This window comes from Schistocerca cancellata, chromosome 3 (assembly GCF_023864275.1).
Source record: "Schistocerca cancellata isolate TAMUIC-IGC-003103 chromosome 3, iqSchCanc2.1, whole genome shotgun sequence".
NCBI classification, from domain to species: Eukaryota; Metazoa; Arthropoda; class Insecta; order Orthoptera; family Acrididae; genus Schistocerca; species Schistocerca cancellata.
The window spans coordinates 586,552,862-586,561,341 of NC_064628.1; positions in this window are offsets into that span (position 1 = coordinate 586,552,862).

Sequence of the window (8,480 nt, forward strand, 5' to 3'; positions counted from 1 at the left end):
TACTGTTCAACTTTGTTACGAAGTCTTCTCTTTATATCCATTGTCTGTGGCTATTTGTATTATGGTATTCATTTATTTTTAGTAATTGTCTGTATCTAATGGTACTTTGCCAGCGGCAGTGGCCGAGCGGTTCTAGGCGCTACAGTCCGGAACCGCGTGACCGCTACGGTCGCAGGTTCGAATCCTGCCTCGGGCATAGATGTGTGTGATGTCCTTAGGTTAGTTAGGTTTAAGTAGTTCTAAGTCCAAGGGGACTGATGACCTCAGAAGTTAAGTCCCATAGTGCTCAGAGCCATTTGAACCATTTAATGGTACTTTGTTTAGTCCGTGGAGCATGGATCGGAGTGCTCCCTGCTTTTGAGAACTGTGGTGTTGTGTTGTCTTATGTGTAACTGTATCTGTTGTCGGTTTTCGGTGTATGTCAAACGTGTGATGATTGTTCTGAATCTTCACGGTAATGTCCAACCAACACACATTTGACATACACCGAAAAGCAACAATAGACGCAATTTCGCATGAGATGTCACAACATACCAGTTCTCAAAAGCAGGCAGCACTTAGATACGTACTCCACAGATTAAACACAGTACCGTTACATACCGTTGGCAAAAAGAAATGACTACCATAATGTAAATAGCCTCAAAAAATGGATACAAAGAAAAGGTAGTAACAAAGCTGAAAAATAAAATCAAGACGTGCGAATAACCTAAATGCAGCGCAAGAAATACTACGGAATGGCAAAAACTGCCAAGTGTGCATGTGAATACGGTTCCCCACAGTCGTTTAATGAACAAAGTAAGAGTATATGGACTATCAGACCAATTCTGATTGGATCGAAGAGTTCCTAGATAACAGAACGCAGCATGTCGTTCTCAATGGAGAGAAGTCTTACGAAGTAAGAGTGATTTCAGGTGTGCCACAGAGGAGTGTCGTAGGACCGTTGCTATTCACAATATACATAAATGACCTTGGGGATAACATCGGAAGTTCATTGAGGCTTTTTGCGGATGATGCTGTAGTATATCGAGAGGTTGTAACAGTGGAAAATTGTACTGAAATGCAGGAGGATCTTCAACGAATTGACGCATGGTGCGGGGAATGGCAATTGAATCTCAATGTAGACAGTGTAATGTGCTGCAAATACATAGAAAGAAAGATACTTTGTCATTTAGCTACAATATAGCAGGTCAGCAACTGGAAGCAGTTAATTCCATAAATTATCTGGGAGTAGGCATTAGGAGTGATTTAAAATGGAATGACCACATAAAACTAATCGTCGGTAAAGCAGATGCCAGACTGAGATTCATTGGAAGAATCCTAAGGAAATGCAATCCGAAAACAAAGGAAGTAGGTTGCAGTACACTTGTTTGCCCACTGCTTGAGTATTGCTTACCAGTAGATTACATTAGATTTACTACCAGATAGGGTTGATAGAAGAGAGAGAGAAGATCCATCGGAGAGCAGCGCGCTTCGTTACAGGATCATTTAGTAATCGCGAAAGCGTTACGGAGATTATAGATAAACTCCAGTGGAAGACTCTGCAGGAGAGACGCTCAGTAGCTCGGTACGGGCTTTTGTTGAAGTTTCGGGAACATACCTTCACCGAGGAGTCAAGCAGTATATTGCTCCCTCCTACGTATATCTCGCGAAGAGACCATGAGGATAAAATCAGAGAGATTAGAGCCCACACAGAGGCATACAGACAATCTTTCTTTCCACGAATAATACGAGACTGGAATAGAAGGGAGAACCGATAGAGGTACTCAAGGTACCCTCCGCCACACACCGTCAGGTGGCTTACGGAGCATGGATGTAGATGTAGATGAAACGAAGTTTTCGACGTCAACCGACGCAAACAAGTAGGGAAGAAGCAATGATTTGGAGAATGCGTAAAGAAACACCGTAAGCAACTTGCTCTCCAACTTCATAAACAAAACGCTGTGTTTAATCTAAAACAACGAAATATGTACAAACATATGTATGCAATTTGCAGAGTAAGAATGGAAGATGCATTATGAATGAAAGGGAAACGCGTCTAGTGTAATTCTCTTTAATTAAATTGCAGTAATCTCAAGTCTGAAAACCAGTAACAACTGATTTTAACAGCTGCTGCGGAAGATGGCTTGCAAACAGACGCATCATGTCTCTTTATTTTAGAAATACAGACCGTATACAGTTTGATTCAGCTCCCCCTACCGATGGATTTTATCAATCCACAACGCCTTCAGATAACACACGCACGATTTTCATACTCTCTCCCTCACTACGCACAGACTGTTAGTCCTACAGAAAGAATAATCAGGACTTTTTCTGTAGGAAATTTAATGTAGTTAAATTTTGTACTGGGTTACATTTACGTTAAAGGCCGTAGTTTTCGAATTATCCAAGAAAGATGTGCAAAGGTAACCGTCAAACGAGGTTTTCTTAAATAACTCGAAAACTGTGGCCTCCAGCGAAAACGTGTTCCAGTACAAAATTTTACTAAATTAAATTTTCTACAAAAAGGCCCTGTTTATATCTTCTGTAGGACTAACAGTACGCGCTTAGCGAGCGAGAGGATATGAAGCTCTCGTGCGTGGTTTTTGGAGGCGTTGCAGATTACACAAAAGCTATCAGTAGAGGCAACTGAATCAAAATTTGAACCAGAGCTCCACCGAAAACATTTTGCAGTTCGTTCAAAGATATTTCCTGAGAGTTTTGGTGTAAGTACTACATGGTTCCCAGTGGCTCCTTACGAAGTAATTACGTTTCATTTGAGCTCTTACTCCCTTTTATCCTTATATCTGCTTTACACTGACAATATCTCCGCAACAGAGATAGTGTCGGAGGTATCTGCTGTATTCTTGTTTGAAAACAAACTTGTTCCATTCAAAAAATGGCTCTGAGCACTATGGGACTTAATAGCTATGGTCATCAGTCCCCTAGAACTTAGAACTACTTAAACCTAACTAACCTAAGGACATCACACAACAACCAGTCATCACGAGGCAGAGAAAATCCCTGACCCCGCCGGGAATCGAACCCGGGAACCCGGGCGCGGGAAGCGAGAACGCTACCGCACGACCACGAGCTGCGGACAAACTTGTTCCATTCCCTCACGGTACTTGCTGTTAATGACTACAGTGCAGGTTTGTTTTTTCCAGCAGTGTTAGCTGTACGAGGTGCTTGCAAATTATGACACCTCCGACTTTTTCTCATAAAGTAACCACACGAAAGCTGTGAAACCGGTGTCACTTCTCGGCGTAACCTCCCTGCAGCGTTAGACATTTTTCACAAAGTCGACGTCATGATTCCTTGGCCACTGAGAACGCTTCCTTAGGAATCTCGTTTGACCACTTAAAAATCGCTGATACAATAGCGGCACGGCTACTGAATGTGCGACCACAGAGAGTATCTTTCATCTTTGGAAACAGTCAAAAATCTGAAGGAGCCAGGTCAGGTTAGCAGGGAACACAAGGAATCACTTGGAAGGTCATATCACGAGCAAACTGCAGCGTCGTGTTCACGTGGTCCGCTAGTGCATTGTCTTGGTGAAAGACCACAAGTGCAGTCTTTCCGGCCGTTTTTCACGCGATGTTGGAAGGAGCTTGTTCTTCAGAACATCTTGGTGGCATGCATCCGTCTCCTTAGCGCCCTTTGGAATACAGTGAGTAAGCATTACGCCATCGCTGGCCAAGAACATAGCCACCATCAGTTTTTCCAGCACTGGCGCTTATCTGAAATTTTTTTGGTCGCTGTGAGTGTGTGAGTTTCTGTTGAGATGACTGGAGCTTGATTTCAGGATTAAAAAACGGTATACATACCAATTACTTTGTCACAATCGGCGAAAAAATCCCATTCATGCCGTCATCACGCATCAACATTGCCTGGCAACATGCCACGCGCGCAGCCTAATGGCCGTCCCTCAGCATTCGTGGAACCCGACCGGAGGACCCTTTTCGCATTTTCAAGTCTTATATTTTGTGCACATATGCCATACAAATGCCGACTTTGGATGTGATGTGCTCCACACTCGTTCGGCAATCCTCCGAAACAACTTTCTCCACGCTCGAACACGTGGTCAGACCGGCCGGTGCTTGACCAAGATTGTCTTGGTTTGTTGCCACAAGTCGTTCTGGTTTCTTTGAACTGTCGCACCCACGATCGCACATTAGACATATCCATGACACCATCACCACGTATCTCACACAGCTGGCGGCATATTTCAGTCGGTGTCACGCCCCACAAATGGAGAAAACGAATGATTACACGCTGTTCTTGTAATGAAAACGCCGCCCTATCAAGTATCAAAACAGTCCTCGCTCACGCCGCTGCCGTTCTTTGCGTCATACAGTGCTACCATCTCTGTTACGCATTCACAGTGAATGCACACGTTTTTTCTAGTCCTGAGAAAAAAAGTGAGTTGTCGCGACCTGAATGCGCCATGCACTTTAACAGTTATACATTGCAGTAAGGATACGTTTGACGATAAAGAGTTGGTCGATATATACCTCGAGTATGGGTTCAGTGAAAGCGAAGAAAGAGCAGCAGAAAGACGTTGTGATAAAAGTCTGTGTGTTTCGCATTTTATGTCTTGGTGATTCCGTACTACAGGCTTCGTTACTAATGTGAACGGACTTTCACAGAAACAGAGATAACATAAGCGTCAACGACCACCGAAATTCGGTAGTATTCGAGTTCACCCTGTGTACAGGATGTCCCAACCGAAGTAACAACTACATACCACTTCAAAAATGGTGGAACTACCGGCAGAAAACATAAGCCATCGTCTGTGATGTGCGCACGATGAGTCTTACCACTGTTTACTGTTCATGACTGGTTCTCGAAGTGGTTCAAAATGGTTCAATTGGCTCTGAGCACTATGGGACTTAATTTCTGAGGTCATCAGTCCCCTAGAACTTAGGCTAGTTAGGTTTAAGTAGTTCTAAGGACATCACACACATCCATGCCCGAGGCAGGATTCGAACCTGTGACCGTAGCGGTCGCTTGGTTCCAGACTGTAGCGCCTAGAACCGCTCGGCCACTCCGGCCGGCTGTCGAAGTGGATCATTACTGGTTACAGGAACGAGCCCACAGTGTTTAATGTATGGCGCAGAAGAATATACGAATGTACAGAGAAAAGTACACAACTGAGAACCATTCTAATTACAAGAAATATATCACTGTGGATAGAAAATTATGAGAGACTATGTATTCAGACTGCAGAGATCTGCCCAAGGTTCTCTACAAAGAATTGTAAGCATATTAGAAATTAAGGATATGGTGTTGAATCGTGCGGGAGAAGATTCATTACTGAACACACGTAAAATGCACACTTTCAGGAATACTGATGGAACTGCAATAAATACAGCCAAGCGATATTTGATTCTGTCGGTGGATTATCTGACGCAGTGTAACAGTGGCGAACTTCCACCACTTGCTTTTGGCCTTTGCAGACAAGGTGTTGTTTGCAGCTACCGCAGTAACCATGTCTATAGTGATGAAACTCCACATGATATGTTCGTCTCAGCTTCCTATAAAATTCTGTACTGACAGTGTATACCATCTTACGTTCTACCATCCCGTTTCAGAACTGCACATTATCTGACGTTGACTCGAGATGTACTGCCAAAGGGGAGACTGTATCTCTTGTCCCTGAGACGATGTGGCTTCAGTATAGAGCTGCACCATTCCATTCAACAGTAATGCCCGTGGGAACCTGAATAAGAAATATCTTCATCGTTGGATATAAAAAGTAGGTCCCTGTGTCCTGAGCACTCAAATGAAATCGAATGCCGGCAGGCATAATAAAAAATAGGGACTGTAGACTTAAGCAGATATTTCTTTTCTGTTTGTGTCGGTCGCTGTTACAACCGAGAGTATGTCGGGGATGTGTGACTTATGAGTGACTCAAGGCGGAATTCGGGCGTTTAAAATTTATTGGTGAAACTGGTACAGCCCTTCAATATTACGTAGAGATATGTGTCACATCGATTCTTATGGAAACTGAAACTTTGAGTCGGTCCGCAAGGGGTACACGAGTACCTCGACTGGTAGCGTACTATCCGTGAAAGATATGTTACTGGATTCCTGTATCGTTCCAGCAACAATTTTACTTCTCACATAGAACTAAAGAAGCATATAAAAGAATCCTCCTAGATAAGGGGTAGGTACGGCTCTTTAGTAAAGATAGCAGTATGGCAAGTTTAAGTTGTTTGTGAAAATGGAAATTATTAAAGATGAAGAATTGGGAAATGATAGAAGAGTCATTGGCCGTTTACACCGATATGATCACTCCGTAGTGCCTGATAGAGGGTTCATCGAATTACCTACAGACTATTTCTCTACCTTTCCACTTTAGAACAGCGCGCGGGCGAAAGGAACACTTAAATCTTGGCGTGCGAACTCGAATTTCTCTTATTTTATTATTTTATTGTAATGATCATTTCTACCTACGTAGGTAGAACTGAAAAAAATGTTTTCGCATTCTGGAAAGAACGTTAGAGGTTGAAATTTTAAGAAAAGATCTCGCCTCAACGAAAAACGCTCTTGTTCACTGATTGCCTGCCTAGCATGAGTAATATATCCGTGACACTCTATCTTGTATCTCGCGATAATATAAAACGAGCTGCCCTTCTTTGAACCTTTTCGACGTTGTTCGTCAATCTCATCTCGTACGCATCCCATACCGCGCAGCCACACCCCAAAAGAAGACGAATAAGCATAGTGCAACCAATCTCTTTAGCAGACTTGCATTTGTATTGTATTCTGCCAATAAATTTCAGTCTTTGTTTCGCTTTCTCCACATCATTATCTGGGTGATGGTTTGAATTTAAATTATTCATAAATCTCATCCGAAGGTATATTTAGATGTATCGACAACCTTTAAGTATGTGTGATTTACCATGTAATCGAAACTTAACGGACATTTTTTAGAAGGCCTACTCACGTGGAGGACCTCACTCTTTTTATTGATAAGGGTCAACTGCCACTTTTCGCACCAAATGGATAGCTTAAAATTCGCTTTGATCTTCTGATGTCTTTACTAGACGGTAAACGACAGCAAAATTGCAAACAATCTAGAAGGGTTAGTATGAATGAAAAGACACACATCAGTGGTGTAATAATCTACAATATTTATATATTTATTTCACTGGCCTATTTTCAGCTGTTACGCCATCACTAGGTACCTGATGATGCCGTAATAGCGGAAAACCGGTTTACGAAATAAATAATAAGTATTATACAGGGTGAGTCACTAACTATTGCCACCAAGAATAGCTCCGAAAGTATGATAGGAGCTGAAAAATTTGTGGGACAGAAGTTGCATGGGACAACGGGGTTGACGTTGGATTTTTGTTGCTAGATGGGGTCGCTTCAGAGATATGAAGATACCTTTAAGAACAAGGAACAGAATGTGGTATGAACACGATTGGTGTCCGGCACATTTTTCGCTGATGGTTAGAAATGAGTTGCAAAGACAATTCCCAAATGGTTAGATTGGACGCGAGGAGACCTGTCGTGGCCGGCTCGTTCGCCAGACTTGACGCCTCTGGATTTTTTCTTCTGGGGATTCGTAAAAGACATTGTTTATAAAGACATTCCAACTACACTTGAAGATATGGGAGAGAGAATTGTCAGAACATGTGTTTCGGTAAGTGCCGAAGTGATAAGGAATACCACTCTATCCGTGAGAAGAAGATTGCAGCACTGCATTGATACCAATTGTCCTCACTTCGAACACCTGTAAATGGACGTCCATGCCACCTTCGTGACCTTCGTTGACCTTCAAAGACTTTACTGTTACACATCACTGGATTCGTTTCGATAGCTGCTGTCAGAAAACAAGTACCAAATCATTAAAAAAAATTGACCTTCATATCTCTGACGCGACCCCACCTAGCAACAAAAAACCAACGTCATATTATGGCCCCCGTTGATCCATGCAACATTTGTCCCACAAACATTCAAGCTACTGTCATTCTATCGGAGTTATTCTAGGTGGCAATAGTTAGTGACTCACTCTGTAGAGTATTACACCAGCGTCGTGTGTATTTTCATCCATAATGTATAAAATACTCTATCACGAACGGACGGAACAGTCAATCAGTGCTACAAGAGTGACTCAAATTGTCTCCTGATTCAGAAGAGCACAGGGTCTGGGCACTTCCTTGGGGAATGTCAAATACCACTTCTCTTTTAATTAAAAATGGTTCAAATGAGCACTATGGGACTTAACTTCTGAGGTCATCAGTCCCCTAGAACTTAGAACTACTTAAACCTAACTAACCTAAAGATATCACACACATCCATGCCCGAGGCAGGATTCGAACCTGCGATCGTAGCGGTCGCGCGGTTCCAGACTGTAGCGCCTAGAACCGCTCGGCCACCCTGGCCGGCCTGTTTTAATCGATGACTAATCGTCAGTTACTCCAAACTGTGACCTCTGTGACAGTAAATCACGAAACGAGTCGCACAACTGAGGCGATACTCTGTAGGCG